We start from the raw sequence: 18,875 nt of genomic DNA on the forward strand, positions 1-18,875 counted from the left end.
TGTTTAGAAGGTAGAAGTAGTTGGATTCTGCAAACTATAGACCAGGGGTTGACTTTTAAAGTAAAGGATCAAATAGTAAATATATTAGGGTTTGCAGGCTATCTCATCTTTGTCACAATGTTTAAAATGTTCAGTACAAAACTTCACACTTCCTTTACTACATGAAAGTAGCCATAAACAATATGTAAATGAATGAGAATGGCTGTATTCAATAAAACTTTACTTACAGTAATGGCCAATGGGCAGGATTTGACCTGTAGGCTGTAGTTTGCTAACCTATGTATATAGGTCAATGCTTTGTGAGGATTTAGGTGAGAAAGCAAATGATCACTAAGAGTGAGTTATGGCAGAGTAGTCTTATTTCTTCATAATGAGACTATTAGTCTATTAGGATAAGTCAAATGGGATCAAGATTATGGATCTGGACTTCACCAAGAAACCTGACAAATTCTTATTTTCTTGTGAGAAAGATGGAGAAATTGTCTTAGATTCAAGAAGTTCCTCTACTCTATATCACAGAGGCTGACCTAAGCCAGCTGTGTTTCTCAAGCTCCTCCATCAGCTGGCTTCCAGCTGGGTTAGGCCAATGGCAGCAAGGGAGAAGTGGAGTATATTTCTTCTGCTGTGCCTCCCTCCGTGCCCTTGGGTGGCAGCTCTAGCTGCATCTCCTCCCTGGCTGCCCCTTTCACTGCTAGGTAGGTTCTACTAACTCTGCTCCCTTGAATACTTCAGCCTATGATTGACAATGACTTCCTGCTATCGCTACACTTGGTTGCTTTATCGTCCCCTGGTTGACTTCTCAGACCTTCTGTTGTCAGCAAAACAATGCCCCTGTATTAAATTCTCTCTGTCTGAAATACTCGAGGTGGCTTCTGTTTTCCTGGATGAACCTTGACTGATACAGGGGCTATTTATGAATGTCACCCTAGAGGGAGGTTTAGATTCTAGTGTTGCCAGGCTCTCTGCTCTCACCATTTTTATCAATAACTTGTCTGATGATGTAGTGGGTATGTTAATTGCATTTGCAAATGGCCTAGAGCTGGTTGGAAAAGCTATTTACTGGAAGGCAGAATCAGAATCGAAAAATATCTCAGTGGGACAGATCTAACAAAGAGGAATGCAATAAAAAAAATGTAAAATTCTGTACTTGGGTTCAAAAATCAAGTATGGGACAAGGAAATTATGAAGTAATAGCACATGAGTGTTTCAGGTATTTGGACTGATCAAAATGAGGCAAAAGTTTACAAAAAAAAAAAATTAAAAGCCACAGAGGGCACTAGTTCCATTAATACTTTGGTGCAGAGGAAAAGAGAGTTAAGTGGACAATTCTATTCTCTATTGGTCAGACCATTCTTAGAATGTTAACATTCCGTTTGGGGCACAACGTTTTTAAAAGTGTGGATAATGTAGTTTGAGACATGGGAGAATGACAGAATAAAAGAAAGTGTAAATTATTGAAGGAAACTATAAAGAAGCTGTCAGAGAGACAGGTAGGAACAAAACATTTTGATGTCTAAAAGGGGACAAGGTCAGCAGTGGTTGTGCAGAATGAACACATTCACTGGCACCTCTCTTTTGAAAGGGCGGAGGTTGCGTATTCTCTCTCCTCGGCACATCTTACATGTTCATGTTAGGAAAATTTTCCTTTTGTCTGTCCCAAAATTATCTTGCTCTAGTGAAAGTCCCAACGCAGTCATTGCTGAAATGAGAGCTCAGTTTTGCATTTAGTCAATGGCTCAGGAATCAGACTTATTCTAATTTTTGGCACTGACTCCTTTTGTGACCCTGGATAACTCACTTTTAATTGCCTCCATTTCCTCACCAAAAAAGAAACTGCCAAGGAGACTCTGTTGTACATTTTGCAAACGCTGGACTTCCAAAGCTTAATAAAGCTTTTTCTTTCCTTTTCCTGCTTCTTACTGTTTACGTGTTTTGCAGAAATCAGAAGCACCAACATGCTGGGGTTTCCATGCAGATTTGATGAAAAGAAATGAATAAGAAGACAACTAGGACAAAGTAAAGAATGGCTGCCTTGATGTTCCTTACAGGAGTTGGCACCCGGGCTCATTAGAACTTCTGTCACTGTTGTTAGGTTACCGTAGGTCTCTCATATGTTTTCTTCTTCTTTTCTTGAATCGGTAGACTTTTTTGTAAACTGGAATATTTAGTCTGCATTGTGCTCTAACGGAAACTTCATGTAATGCTGAACAACAAGCTGGTTTTCCTTTGCACTCTGCTTCTTAGCTGCGGGATCCTTTTGGTCTGGCCGGCTTACCTGGTGACCACTTCCTTCTTCTTTTTCTTTGGGAAGAAATTGAGAAATTGACTGACACCTTTTCTGCACAGACAGACTCAACATGCAGAACAAATAACTTAGAGTCAGGTATCAACATTTCCTGATGTTGTCTAATAATGCTAAACTCATTAGCACTTACACTGGATATCTTGGTGTGTTTAGCATGGGCAGGTTGAAAGAAAAATTTTTAGTATGCTTAACGTGATATTTTGTGCTATTTTAACGGATTTAGGAAAAAACTGTGGGTGTTGCTGCTCTAACACCCTGTTCTTTTTTGATATCTTATAGGTAATGTGCATTATTAAATTTTCTTTGTGATACAGTTGTCAGGCTTGACAGCTAAAATAATGTAGTTCAATGATAGGAACACTAGGTTTATATAGCATATGTCATTGTTAGCTTTAAAAGTCTTATAAACAGACATCTTAGTGATTATGCAATTTCTGTTACAGATAAGGAAACTGAGGCCCAGTGAGGTGAGGTGAGTCCCCTAAGGTTGCCAACGAGAGCGAGACTTGGAGTTACAATCCTGAGCTCTTCCACTATACCATCCCACAGCAGCTCTCTTCTTCCTCAATCCATGATCTCTTGTATAGATAAAAAATGCAGATCGGATGTTAACTAGACTATTGTGGTGATCATTTTGCAATATATACAAATATCTAGTGATTATACACCTGAAACTAATATAATGTTACGTTTCAATTATACCTCAACAAAATTCTTTTTTTAATGCAGATCAGAAATAGTTTTATAATGCCATAGAACAATACTTTTTATCAGCTGAGGCTTGGGACTTGTCTATAATCCTGTCCTAAAACAGAAAATGAATGTGGATTTGTAGACATCACTTATTTCATTTGTGCTAAGGTCCCCTAATTGTAAGTTGCATCATTATGAAATTTTACATTACATACGCTGATTATATATTTACTGCAAGAACTCCTTTAGACTTATTTAGACAATGATTTCTAGCATATCTTACCCTTGTGTATAAATTAAAAGATGTAGATAAAATGAATGGTATTTCTAAAACTTCCTTCTATGCAGAGTTTAGTTCTTCTGAATCGTTTTTGGGCTTGTAGTTCTTACTATACGTATTTTCACCCAGTGTTCTTTGTGCCATCAGGAACCTATGATGCAATATTTCTGAAAAGAGTGCTTTATTACAGTCTTGAGATTTTCCCCCAAGCCACAAACACCCATTCTGCAAGTTTTGATGTACATGTCCAGATAAAGACAACTGCCACCTGGTGACAGCAAGTTTAAGATACATTCTGATTTTAGAGATGCAACAATGCTGAAAATTTAAAAAAAAAAAGAAAGGAAAGAAAAAAAACGAAAGATGAAGAAAGAAGGAAGGAAAATAGTAAGAGTCTTAGAATAAATAAAATATGGCATGTCATTTAGCATTTCTAGTACTCCTTCTCTGTTTAGTATATGAATGTACCTATGCATGTATTTGAGAACTGCTGACAGCCATCTTTCCCAGGCCTCCTGAAGGATGATATTTGCAAACAAGAGAATGAGTTAGGCCTATATAGAGTGGAAGGCAAATCTGAGAGAGAGAGAAGGTTTGGATGACATTTGCCCCTGAGTTTAGCCCTACCTGAAGCTACTTTTGTACTTCTCATTTACACGAGTCAGTCAAATACCTTTTCAGGCTTAAACTAGCTTGATCCGGCTCTTTCACTACCACTCCTCGAAGAATCTTGACTAATTAACCCAAGGGGCAACCCAATGTATGTCCAAAGAATATTCTATAGATTTAAACACTTACAGGACAGTAAAAAGAAAAAAAAAAATCTGGCTGCAATGTCAGATAATTTTCTTCATGAACATAAATCAAAACAATATTGGGAAAACAGAAAAAGAAAGGACCAAGAAAAATGACAAAGTTTATTGAAGAAAGCTGAAGTTTCGATATTTAGTCAGGAAAGTACGCTCCCAAATCAGAGCTGCGTTTGCCTGTAGAACTGATCCAAAGCGCCCTCCTCTGCAGATGCTGCCGACATTTTTTGATGGAGGGCGAGCTGTGGCATTCTGCGTGACTGAGTGTGGACAAAGGCTCACAGTCTCCCTCAGGATGTTCTCGCGGGCGCTGCCACTTCCTGGGGATGACACACATCTTAAACCTATTTGCCGTCCCTGGCTAACACATAGGAAATAAGTAATAAATACCAGCTTGCCTGCTTTCTCCGACTCTGATCACTGCACATGATTTCAGATGAAAGATTATGATCTAGAATCTAGAACATCCTTTCTCTTCCATAGAAATTTATTATACACCCTAGCCAGGGATTCTGGGGAAGACATACTTTAAGGAAAACTTAGGAGTTTGGTTGATAGTAATGTGTGTGTGTGTGTTTATGTGTGTTTGTGTGTGTGTATACTTACCCAACAACTAGGGTAACTATATAATTTACCCTCTAAAAGAAGACATTTTTGAAACTGAAAGAGGAAACTAGTAATACTCAGGAACAACAGGTTTATGGACACCTATTAGTAGCAATAACTTGGATAATGTTTTGTCATTCAATTTCATTTCGTTGTTAGTCAAACATCTGTCATCTGCTAAACTTTGAGCCCTGTGAGGACAAGATTCAGATCTTCTTGTGCTTAATGCAGTAGAGCATGTAGGTGCTCAGTGAATGTTCAGTATCACAGAAAACATCATGAGCAAGAGACAATAGTAACAAACATGCATGAAAACCCTGTGCCTTTTCACTTTTTCAAGTGGTGAGTGGCCAGCCATGCTTCATGAGCAGAATACTCATAAGACTGGGTAGAGATAAGCAGTTTAGAGGGGTAATCCAGAGCAGAAGATATAGTAATAAATCCATTTGACACATTTACATATGTGTATAGTTGTGACTGTCCTGCCTGATCACTAAGCATACATGTGAACAGTTCATGTGACTTATACACGGTTACATTCAGTAGAGGAAAGTGAATTGAAGCAGAAGATTGCTGTGAGACTTCTGCAGGTCCTTAAACCCAGAATCTGATGAAGCGGGGAGGGGTCTCCTTTCTGTGAGGAGGGGGTGCCTGACCCCTTGGCGTTGCAGGGAAGAGCCTAGGTGTTCAGGCAGTGCTGGTTTAAAGTAGAGGTGCCTTCCCTTCTCCCCTTTCATGTGAGGTGTCTTTCCTCACTGAAAGAAACTAGAACCTCAGAATCAGGGACCCAGAGCTTCACAGCCACACACAAGGCAGGCGGGGAGTGCAGGAAGGAGGGATAAGAGAAGTGTCACTCACCCATTCCTATCACTGTCCCTGGCAGAGAGGGTCTTGGGCTCTGCAGGATCCTCTTCCTTTCCCTCCCTTCTTCACCCCTCCCCCCACCTCTCCCCTCTTAACTTCTCTGTAAAATTTTTCACTTCAGTCTCCTTGGGCCTTGGAGTTACGGTCTACTCTAGCAAGATTAACTTATTTCTATGTTCTCTCTTTTTTCTCCTCTTCTTTTTATTTTTCTTCCCTAAGGAAGTAAAGGTGAAGTAGAAAGGAGCAGGAGCAGAAAGTGTGGTGGAAGTCTTGTGACCAACTCCGTCTTACAGATGGTTGGGGAGGGAGCAACAGGAAGAACCAACCCACGTTCACACTAAAAGCCGCTGGTGCCTTATTCTTGGCAGGGTTCCCCATCACAGGAAGAGGGAATGTGACAGGTGGCCTGACTGGACCAAAGAGGAGCTCTAGAAGGCCAGGCAGGGGGCCAAATGGGAGACTGGCTAATGGTAGACCCCAGAATTGAAGGAAGGAACCAAGCCAATGTTGACAGAGGACCACAGAAGGGCTGAAGAGAGGGAGGGATGGGCATGGGTGTCATGGGACCAAGATTTTGGAGCCAGCGTAAATGGGGTTGAGGCGCTAGCCAGAGGTCAACAGAGTTGAAGAAGAGGGTCTAGGTCTTGGACCCTGACTGCTTTATGATTTTCTTTTATAGGTCAAAAGGATGGCTTGGCTGGTTTCTAGGCCAGTGTTGAACACAATATTGGGAAGGTTGGAGGTAGGGAAGGAAAAAGCATAATTTAGAAGTAGGTGATATTCTTTCTTAAAGCTCTTACCTCCACATATGGAGATCCCTTTATAATGTTTCTAGGTATTAATTACTGTAGGCAACCCTGGCCGCAAAGAACGCTTCTAAGTCCTACCTAGGCCTGCCTTTCTGGAAGGAGTTCTTGCTCAAAGCTCACCTCTCAGGTCCCGCCTCTCATGCCTCCCATTCCTTCATGTCAGTTAATGTCATCTGCTGGGTGGTAAAAATATACTCAGGTTAATCCATTTACTGTTCAGGGTTTTTAACTTATTAACATATAGCTCTCAAAAAGAAATTACCTGAAATATAAAGACACTTGGTATTGAAAAACAAATTGAGGCCTTTTGAGCCACGCTTCTCTTGCTCAGGCTCGCTTCCATGTCTGGAAATGTACTTTCCCTTCTAATAAAGCTTTTCTTTTCTGCTGTAAAACAAAAAAGAAAAAGGAAAAGGAAAAGAGAAAGAAAAAGGAAAAGAAAAAGAAATTGAGTACTGAGGTTCAGTCGACTTGGAGTCCAATCCTCACTCTCACTGTATGGCCCTGAGCACATTATCTAACTTCTCAGATTCTGCATCTGTGCAACTAGGAAACTAATGTCTATTCACTCGGGATTATATAGAAATTGCTTAGTAGTGCCTGGCACTGAGTAGATGCTAAGCAATTACCCGCCCCTTTGCTCTGTTCAAATTCCTCAAAATCATAGTCAGTATTCCCTATTTAATGATTAGTAAATACAGTAGTTGTTTTCATTTGGCTAGAGTCCACTTAAAGAAAATGAGGTCAAGTAATCTTAAACATCAGATTAGTTTTTAAAATTAACTTATGGGGAATTCTGCTTCAAATTACATTATTTTGATTATTTGGAGTAAAGCAATAGTTAATAGTTAGACTCGTGTGTAGAATGAAAAATGAATTATTTTATCTGTTTCTAATCATTTTTAATAGTAAAAACAGTAATTAACTATGTCCTGTCATTATGAAAGGGCCACCTGGCTATTCTGTAGCAAAAGCAACCAAGAAAACAAGGACAGCAGTAGATTTCTACGACATCGTTCTTTACAGAAAGGAAGTAGATCATGACTCATTGTGGTTCACACTTTAAGATTTTTAGAGAATTAAAGAAGGAAATACAAAGAGAATTAGATGAAGATGGTCAAAAGGTACAAACTTTCGGTTATAAGACAAATAAGTGCTGGGATGTAATGTACAACATGGTGGCTGTTGTTGACACTGCCGTGAGGTATATTTGAAAGACATTAAGAGAGCAGATCTTAAGAGTTCTCATTACGAGGAAAAAAATATATCTTTCTCTTTTTCTTTTTTTGTATCTATCTGACATGATAAATGTTAACTAAATTTATTTTGGTAATTATTTCACAAAATATGTAAGTCATGCTCTGGTTTTTTTTTGGATCGTGTAAATCTTTTGCCTTAATATATGTAAGTCAAATCATTATGCTGTATATCTTACACTTATACAGTGCTGTATGTCCATTACAGCTCAAGAAAACTGGAAAAAAGAGATTTAAAGGTATTTATTTACACATGGAAAATCAAAATTCTTCAGGCGCATGGTAACAAACAGGCCTATGAGATCCGAATCTACAGGCCAAGGGCATCTTTCTTGTAGGGTTTGGCAGAATTTGATTTTGTTGGAATTCTTTCTATACAGACTCCATATCACTAGGTATATAAATCCATTGTAGTAATACAAGCAGGGGTACATCATTACTGCCCTAGAGAATTGCTCAGTTACTTTTTTTGGTTCATATCTGAGAGTTGAGGGAGTACAAGAAAAGAAAGTTACATGGAAATGGTTCCAGGAGAGTTTGAGAGAGAAGCCTTTTTTCTTGCCTTTCTGTAGCAGCTTGCTCCAGATGGGGAGCAGAGAAAAGCCAGTTCGATGATGAGGAAATGTTTAATGAACTTCCCAGTATATTCCACCACTGTCCACCTTAACCGAATGTGCACCGAGCTGATAATGGAGAAACTGCCGCATTCAGCTTTGAGAGGCCGTGGTCCTTGCCCTCCTCGTGTAAAAGTTTCTTTTTTCCCTTAACACAATTTCTTTCTCGAGAATGTTTTCAGTGGGAGATAATGCGCAGAAGAAGGTGTACAATACCATTGGTTGTCAAAGAAAAGGAGCTGGGGTCTCTTCTAGTGGGTGGTAGGTAAGAATTACTAATCCAATCTGCTTGAATTAACTCAAAACAAGGATTAGTGTAAAGTTCCAGAATATGTTAATCTTCCTTTATAGAAGTAAACTTCAGCACTGCCACCAACCCCATGGTTTATAGTGCCTGGGAACAATGAGCCAATTAAACTTGAGAGGGGAAAAGGATCTTGCCCAAGTTTACTGATTGTTACCTAATACTTTGAGTTGCTTTGATTCTTGATTATTTGGCTTGGTGTCTCAGACACAGGAAATAAAACATCATTTATTATTCATTAGAATGTTCGTAAGTACAGTATACCTCCTAATTAAACACATACCCTTGTGTGCTGGTATTTTTCAATCTCCTACCTTATTAAAGAGGCTGTTTAAAATGGCTTTTGCATATAGCTGATATTGCTTTGCCAAATATGTCTGTCAATATTAATATACTTTTTTCAAAAACACATTTAGAGCTTACATGATTAATGAATGGAACAAATTGTAAGTTATTTGGATTCAGATCCACTTGGTAGAGATTTTCAAGTGGAAAATAGATTCTTATTTTCAGAATAAAAACATTGTAGGAAAGACTGGAACAATATCTCTTCTTCTCCCTGCCAATCTGGCACTGTTATTCGGGGAAAATTATTGGACCTAACAGTGTTGACATTGACTTGATTTTAAGAAGGTTTTGAAATTATTTGCTTTTATTTGTTAGTTTGTTTTCCATAAGTAATGATTGGCTGATTTTTGAAATACAGGATCAGGTATAAAAGTTATAGAATATCAATTACTTTGATTATGAGTCAGAAATTTATCTAGAAACAATTCTAATAACTAAATAACAACAACTAACATTTACTAAACACTAAGTACAAGGCACTTGACATATATTTTCTTACTTAAACAATTTAAATCAATTTTAAGGTTTAAAATTACTTTGGAGTTTGTGTTGCATAAAACAAATAGGCACATACTCATATAACATCTCAAGTGATCCTGAGTTAGAGTATGTGTTAATATACTTTTTATGGAAAATTCTTTTAAAAAGAACTTAATGGTAAACTTTAATTTTTTAATTAATGAAATTTTCAAGCAAATAAATATATTTCAGAATTCTATCTTTCGAACGATATTTTCATTACTAATCAAAATTTTTATTTATTTATTTAAATTAATTTCAAGAATACAGTACATTGGTTAGACATCTATATAGTTAATTGAAATTTTAGGTGCCAAACTCATGTAACACTAGTTTTATTTAAATTTATTTATATTATTCAAGTTAAATAATGACCTGATATAACGCCACATGAATTTTATTATTTTATAACTGATTTTCTTGTTTATTTTGTTTTAATTTTCACCATCGGAAAGTTAGAGAAATGAAAATTGAAAAAGTCATTAAGTTTTGAAACATCTTGATTCTCTTTTTTCATGTGTGCCCACGTGGAAACTCCCCACACATCAACTGGATCAAAGTCTCCCACCAATAGTGGGCTCAGCAGTACAGAAAACCTAGCAATATTCTCAAAGAAATGGTAATTGTTTACATTCAAAGTATGTGGAAACATGTTTGTCTTTTCTTTTTAATTTTTGGATTTTATTTGTAGTATCCATGTACAAATTTATTTATTGTATACTGATTTTTATTGAAATGAAAATTAAAAGGCAATATTATTCCTTTTTTGTTTTTAAAGGCAATGTTATTTCTATAACATGGTTCACTAACCCTGTTCACACCGAGTTACTGGTGCTCAGTAGGAGTTTGCCAGCACCAGTTCTGCTCAACCCTTAATGGTTATGGAGGATTTAATTATAATTGAATATGCTTTTTTAAAAAAAAAAAAGACAAAATCTGATCCAAAAATCAGTTTTCTATAGAATATGATAACAGATAAAAGCACAAAATTCTATAACTAACAAATGAAAAATGTCAGCACGAAGAAATAAGACTTTATTTCCTAGCATCAATCCTAACACCTGTATAGATGCCTCCTGACCTGGCTTCTTTCATCGACTTCATGACAAAGGAACTGGTCTCATACTGAGGCATGGTAAATACATTATGAAATAAAGGCAGCCATTATAAACAATACAAACCATGTGAAACAAAGATAAAAACGGGCTACAAACAGACACAGTTTCTTCTTCTCTTGCAGTGAAGCAAAGATTTCCTCGCATCCAAAGTCTCTAGGTTTCAGATTCCTCCTCACAGACCTGCTGTGAAGTGTAAAGGGAACAACCTTCAGTGGTTGCCCACGAAGTTAAAACAGCTCGGCAATGGTTTCTCTCTCAGATGGTTCTCCTGTATTTGCCATGCACACCAACAGAAAAACCACACGGAAGAGTAAGTGAAGTTTCCCATGTTTCCTTGTTTGGCTTGAATGCCACAGTAGGGGACGGTGAACGTGCTCCTGCTCTCTGTCTTATACAAAATAGGAACCTTTTATACATTACAGTCAAAAGTTAGCAAATATTATTTAAAGTGTGGCGTGTGTGCTTTTTTATTTTGTTTTGATGCAATAATCCACGCACTGAGAAAGTTGATTTTTTGTGGTTTTTTAAAAAAAATAAACAGTGATAAAATACAGAGGTTTGTGAAATGGCATATACTTAATTCAAAGGAAAAAGCCACTGCTAAAATTTTAAAGGAAGACTGTCCAAATTTCAGGTATGTCCCACATATCTAACCCAGTTTTCTCATTAAGAGCCATTAGGATTTTGTTATTAAACAACAGCTCGAATGTTCCCCAGCCAGGCCCACTCACTAGGTTCCACCGCAAATAAATAAACAGTCCCCTCCCCAGTGTCCTGGCTATCCCCAGGGGACAGGCCCCAGCTAGTGTGCCTGGGCACCTGACTCGCCACTTGGGGTAATGTGAGGAACAATGTAACTGTATTATGATCCTGGACTGAGGGAAGCAGCAGACCATTTGCTTGAAAACAGGATCTTTTAATTTAAACAAAAGGCTTGAAAAAATAAAAGTGGGTTTTAAACATAGTTTAATCAGTCAGGCGAGAGATGTCGAATGAAGCTGCCAGACGAATCTGTAGCCAGGCTGTCACTTTGGCCATCATGTTTACGGCTCCGGGAGTGAGATTAGCATTGTGTGAAGGCACAGACTTGGTCAAAATTTCCCATGTCTGGAGGATAGCTGTAAATTTTGACGATTTAATAAATTATTTTGTTGCAGTGATGACGGTTTGGAAAACCTGACCTGTAAGAATTTAGTTCCTTGAGACTTCCCTTTTTTCTACTGGACCTACATCAATGACATAAAGGTAGCAACCTTTGGGGGGAATATATATACATATGAATGTATGTACCATATATTTTATATGCTACATATATTTATATACCAAAACATTGGTAAATGGATTTTTGCATTTTCTTCATATGTTGTTTTATTTAATACTTTCAAGAAAAAACTACCATTTTGACCTGAACTTCAACTAAAAGTTCTTTCCAAAGGTTTTTTAATGGAGGAAAAGTCACCATGTAGCAATGTGGTAATATGTCATAGTTATGATAGTTCTTCTACAATTTGAATTTTCATTGCATTGAGCCTTTTGCCACCAGAGAAGATTTTAGTGTAAGTTTTGAAAAGTCCATCTTCCACTGGAGCTTTTTACCAAATGCTGAGGAATTTCAGTAAGTCAGTATTTTACCGTATCGGTGTTCTTTTTTAAGATTTGGACATGCCAAATCTTAATTATCTCTTGAAACAAATGTTCACTGAGTGTTTAGTTGAAGACATGCAATTGAAAGGGGTATCAGGAAAGTTTAAATATAAACTTTTTTATTATCGTTTTTCAGAAAATTATCCTCCTGGCAAAAAAATAATGGTTGAGTTTCTTTTAATAATTACCATATTTATTTGCTGAAAATGGCATAAACACTAATATTATCTACTGTTTCCTCTTAACGACCTAGAGAAGCCTCAGCTTAACCTCTTACTCATTTCATGCCAAAGGGACAAAAGTATTGCTTTTGTTTTACCACAGGTTTCATTCCATCTGTTGGAAGCCTAGTGTGTCAATGTTTATTACATTTATAAATTCTGAATCATTAGGGGGGAAAAATCACATGGGAGAAAAACACACTCATCCCTCTTGACGATTTTAAAGTTTAAAAGTGTTGTCTCTGCGATGTTAATTCTGCTCATTTGAACTAAAATAAGGCGGCTTGCATGATATTTTTAATTAAAAAAAATTAAACTACGTGTTTTCAAAGTTTTCCATTTCTTCCCAACCTCTCTATAATTGCCTTGTCGTGATTATCATTTTCCTTTCACTATTGCTTTCTATGGAAGCCCCAGGAAAGAGTTCCTAAAAATTAAATTTCATGCTTGCATGTGTTTCTGTGATCTGCAGCGTGTATGATCTCTGAGTGGAAAACTTCTCTAAAAATAAATGGATTACCCTTTTTACTACACTGTCTGATGTCTCTTCAACAGATAGCACTGCTTCCCTGTGATCTCTAACCCACCACAATTGAAATGACAAGCGTTGAAATGGGAGCCTCACGGTGGCGCCCTCTACCTTTGCCGGTCCTTTCTGCAGCGAGGAGCCGGTCACACCGCAGAGCGCCGGTTCTCAAACTTGAATTATGACTGGACCCCCTTTAAAAGGGTAATTTTTATATATCTCACAATACATCAGTGGAGTCCACTTTGAGAAACACTGACTTAGAAGTAAAGATCTTATTCTATAACAAATGTCTTTCAATTGAGAATTATAACTGCAAAAAAAAAGATCTGTCTTTATAACTGCTAAAAGATTGAATGTTTAAAACTTCATTCTGTTATGGAAATAAAGCAATTAAAAATATTTTAAATATCCTAAAAGTCTTGGAATTCTGAAAACACATCCATGAACCTTCATTTGAAAACCTGCTTTTCATTTTGCCAGGAGATGCATCACTCGTTGGCACAAGATGTGCATTTGACCTTTTATAAACTGCTCTGTAAATATCACCGTTGCTTAGTTTGTGGAAGACTAATGTGTTTCCACTAACAAAACTGTCTTTCCAGGGTTGCTGCTTTCTAGAATAATGCTTGTTTTTCTACCGGGCTTTCTATTGCTGGAGTGTTCTAAAGGCAACTAAATTTATCTAAGGGATTGCACTTTGAGGAAATCCAAGGAATTTTAATCAAGAACCAGTGAGAAAGCCAAAGTCTCTCATGGAAAAAAAAGTGACAAAGTAGCAGATCTCAAAAATACTAACCAAGTAGATTTTCTAATATTTAATGCTTTAACTAAAGGCCAACTGTTTTCTAAAACATATTTTTAAGCGAATGTTAAAAACTAGTATTTTTTATGGGATAACTGCTCCTACATTAAGTAATATCAATAAACAATCTCTCATAGCAATCAACAAGTTAGACTTTCTTACATTAGAATAAATAATGTCTCTAAAGGGTCTACTTTCTCCAAAAGGATGAATTGCAAAGAAATGAAAAAGAGACGAAGTTTAGAACATTGGCATTCCCCTGATATAATTCATCTATTCTTGTTTGTAACAGAGAAGAGACAAATTAATTAATAGTCCTATTGAAAAGGGAGCTTTGAATTTAAAGTCTTTCTCTAGGAAAATTGGGCCATATTGTTCAAAGGTGCTAGGGCCTCCTTTGGTCTTTTACGGTTCTTGGAATTCTAATAAGCTTACAGTCATAGGGGAGGCTAGCGCTACTGTCTACCTCTGAGCCAACTCACACACCTCGAAAACAAATATATATAGTTACTCATGTGCCATCGTGGGAACGTACCATAAAACCGACAGAAAGAAAAATAATAAGCATGTCATACAGTAAGCCCATGCTATGTTGCATAGCTTTAGGTTTTCAATAGCTAGGCTTTATTACAATAACCACAACATGAACGCCTTTGGGAAACAGGACAATGAGGTCAACGTGTAAGCCAAAAGAATCCATCACTCAAATGGTCTTCTTTTCAAAATACAACTATCTGTCTTGAGCTAGAGTTAGGAAATGGCACCAGACGACTTTGTTCATCCTAGTAGCTTCATAGGTAAAAATAAAACTAGTAAGTCTGGATCGAAACTCATTTGTGATAAGTCATAGAAGTTCTATAAGTAAATTCTTTGTTATTAGTCCCAGAAGAAATTCTATTTTAATTAACCTAGTGTGTTAAAGATGACCCCATATGATCTGTCATAAAAGCCTAAAAATTAGGAAAATGTGCATTTCCTAAGAAGCTCAACATGCCCTTTATGTAAGACTAGGAAGTGGTTCTTTTATGTGATTATTATTTGGTGGGCTTAAAATACTGCATCAGATATATTTTTAAAATTTTTATATAAATGACAATATGTCTTCAATTTACCATAGTGTTATTTTTCATTTTAAATATTCAGCAATTCTCCAGAAAAATAATTAAGACCTTAGCAATTTCTTTTACTTTAAAAATATAATGCCATGTACGAGTGTCATTCTATTAAATCAGAATGTGGCAGCCAGGGATAAGGATTTCGTCTCCTCTTCTCATGTACCCTCGATACCTAGATCGGTGCTTGACATATAGTAGGTGTTCAATAAATATTTGTTGAATGAATGAGTGAATTTTATGCTAAGCCAATAAAAGGCATATATTTTAGTTATGTATACAGTAAGATTGTAATTATGGTTGTCACGATAAAAACAGAGGTTACCTTTTGATGTTTGTATTTCCCTAAAAAGGAACAGGGAGCACCTAGCCCTTTTTGATATTATTGCTTCAAACAGGACAGATTCTTCTCTGTCCTAGAAAATTTCTGCTTCATAAAAGGATTTCATAGAAATAAATGCTCATCAGGAAAATGTCTCCTTTTAAGTAAATCGTAAGGAATCTTTTTATTTTGTATGATTGTTACTTTTTTTCCCCAGAATATATTTGTTTGCATGCAAAATAGGGAGCATGGTTTTACCCACGTTCTACAGAATTAAACTGCAGTATATTTTGATGTGTAATAGCTCCAGCTTAGATATGATATACTATCCACCTTACATTAGTTTTAAGGTGTATGTAGAAGTTTGATGGCAAAAAATAAAGGCTCTATAAGACTTCTAGAGAAAAATCAAGTCTTAACTCTTTTAGAAATTCCTTTTATTACAAAATCTTAGCACTCAGATATTTTTAAAAGTTTATTTTTCTGTGAAGTAGAAAAGCATACATACTAAGAGGCAAAAGAATTACTGGCAGCAGTTAAAATATTTGACAGTACAGTCCAGGCACAGGAGAGATATTTCATCAACAAATATTTTTAAGCATCCACTGTGCCGAGACCTGTGTAAGGCACTTTGGGAATTCATAATACAGGGAAATAAAGGATCTTACTTAAGGGACTTGTTGTCAATTGAAGAAAAAAATCACACGTGCACGTGCACACACACACGCACAAAAATTAATAAGAGAATAATTAAAAACAACACATGAATAATAATAATTGCAAGATGGCAAGATTAAAAGCTTATATAGAAATCCAGGAGTACAAAGTGCCTTCTGAGAGTGGGATTCATCAGGAAAAGCCCTCTGAAGTAGTGGGATTTGAGCAGAGCTTGTTAAATGCAATATTTTATGTTGCCTTTCATTCAACAAACATTTGTGAAGTGCCTCTGTGGGCTGGGTCCTGGGTTAGCTAAAGTCTGGGATGTCAAGACGAACAAGACAAAGTCGTATTATCAAGTCTTATTGCTCATTTTGACTCTAGCACATGTGTTCCTGTATCATATTAGAATTTTTACTTGCCTATTTCTAGATCTAGGGACTGATGTTGACTCTCTGGTTACAACAAAAGCAGAGAAAATTAAAGAAGTGACAGAGGCTGTAAGGTTTGTATGTATCATCAGAATTAATGTGCAAAGGACATCCCAAAATTCTGTACCAAAAGGAGCATAACTAAGTTCTCGAGGACACATAGACTTCTTAAAACCATCCAGCAGTTTGGCCTATTCTTCTCAAAAAGTATTCAGATCAGTTATTTGCCATTTTGCTTTCAAGGCGTTGCTTTATTGACCTTTTCAACTAGTGGAGTTGTTGTTATAGAGATACAGATTTTAATGTTCTCTCCAAATTTCCACCAGTCTCAATCTCTAAAACTTATGATACTGTACTAAAATATTTTTACAATTTTTACATTTTTTCATAGAAGAAGTTTTGGGATTTTGTTCCTCCTTCTCCTCCTTCTCCCCTTCCCCTTCCCCCTCCTCCTCCTCCTCTTCCTCCTCCTCATTTCTTATTGCCACATTTTAAAAATGAAAATTGACTGTGCGACTGGCCTGTCTCAGCCTTCGTGAATCCCGTGTTCTAGCTGCCATGCTGGCCTCTGACTAACCCTCTGTACATACCTCCTGGCTCCTCTTCCTCTGGATGCCTCCTACGTAACCCCCTCACCTTTCTGGTCTTTTTTTGGTTGCATCTAAATCCTATCTCTCAAAGTTCTTTGCCTAGTTTTGCTGGTGTTTCTACTTTATATTTCCAAACCCATACTTCATTGTTTGACATCTCAAAATCAGTGTAGCCAAAAAATAATTTACTATTTTTTTCTCCCAAACATGCTCCCTTTCTTATTTACCCCATATTTGTCAGTGTTAACATTCCCAACCTCCTAGTAGAAGGGTACCACACTTTCCTTGCTTTCTTCCCACTTCTTTCTGTTTCTCTTATAGATTCTCTTCTACCACTTACTTCTTGAACATGAGTATTTGCCAGGGTTCTGGCCTGGCATCTCCTCTCTTGTCACCCCACATGACCTCACATGGTGAGTTCTCTCAAACCTATATCTCCAGCCCAGGTCCCCAGCTCAATGTACCCCAAATTATATTTGTCGTTTCTCCCCCGTGCAACCTTCTCCTCACCCACCACATGTTCTTTCTGTATTTAGTGAATGCAAACACATCCATCTGGCCATCCACTACCGATATCTGGGGATCATCCTTGACTCTTTTCTCTCCATCACTTTCCACATTCAGTCAATCCTGTTGATTTGACCACCTTCATGTCTCAGGAGCATATACTCTTGTGTCCAACCCTATTACCGTTGCCTCTTCTCGGACCCTCATCATTTTTCATCTGAATTTCCAAGACACCATCTTAGTCAATACTCATAAGAGACCATTTTGCAGTAGAGAAAAACTGAGGTTTAGTTAGATTAAGTAACTTCCTTGTGATGACAATTGTTGCTACCAGGCTTTAAACCACAAATTATACTGCTTCTTTGTTACTCAAAGTGTGGTCCAGAAACCCACAATATCACATCACCTGGGACCTTGCTAGAAAGGCTGAACCTTAAGGCCCCCCAGGCCCAGTGAATCAGAATCTGCATTTAAACACATGTCCAGATGACCCCTGTGCTCATGAAGCCCTGCTCTAGGCCAACTGCTGAGAGTAGTAGGTAAGTGCAGATAATTAAATCCAATGCTTGCCTTCATGTCTTTACTCTTTAATTCCCTCTCAATTGGACTTATCGGTAGTTTGGGGTGAGAATTTCTCTTTTAAGTCAGAAGCACTTCTAAACAATGGCAATGCATCTTTCAAACACAGAAAAGTGGGAACTAAGGTCACAGCTGTGCGATCCGAAGAATATCTGCTCACTCTGAGATGCCAACTCCATGCCTGTGCCTGCCCCGCACTGTTTTCTACCTATGCGAACAGGAAAAAGTATAAGTAAAGGTATTTCTGAGGGTCTAGCTAATATAATGGGAAAACTTAGCCCCTCCCATAGGTTTATTGCATTGCTTAGTGGCTAACTCATACTCATTTATAGTCATGAAAAACAGAGGTGGAGAATAACTAAGGCTCGAGTGCACAGTGAGTTGGCAATAGATGTAATCACAAGACCTAGGAATTCCTAGCTCTTATTCCCTGCTCTAGCAAAGGGACCACACACATGAAATCATCTTTTGTACTGATTATTGAGTCCTCTTTTACAAAAATCTTGCCCTGGGAACACTTGTCTCCATCTCCGAGGCCATGCACGTGGAGGAAATCATGAATGCCACCTCGGCTGCTTGCGTAGGGGAGATTTACTTTCCGTATTTGCATTGACATCTATAGCCTCTGTTACTCTTCTTTGATGCCTCAGAACTATATCCAAAGACTGCTATTATCTTACTGCTTGTATTAGAAAATCCTTATCTTGGCTTTATAATTAACACAGAAGTGCTAAATGGCCATTTTGATGAGACTGGGGAGAGAACCAGAAGTCTGGGGAAAATGTGAATGGATTTCTCTTTTTAAAGGCAGACTTACTGAAATTTATAGCACTGAATCCAATCCCATTAAAACGGGTTGTAAAAAAATTAAGTTTCCATGCTGCTAAGCTGCTTTTATGTGGCAACCCTGCATGCAGTGTATATGTTTGTGATGCCTCAGTTCCAAATCAGGCTGG

Source organism: Pteropus medius, unplaced genomic scaffold (assembly GCF_902729225.1).
Source record: "Pteropus medius unplaced genomic scaffold, Ma_sr-lr_union100, whole genome shotgun sequence".
Taxonomy (NCBI): domain Eukaryota; kingdom Metazoa; phylum Chordata; class Mammalia; order Chiroptera; family Pteropodidae; genus Pteropus; species Pteropus medius.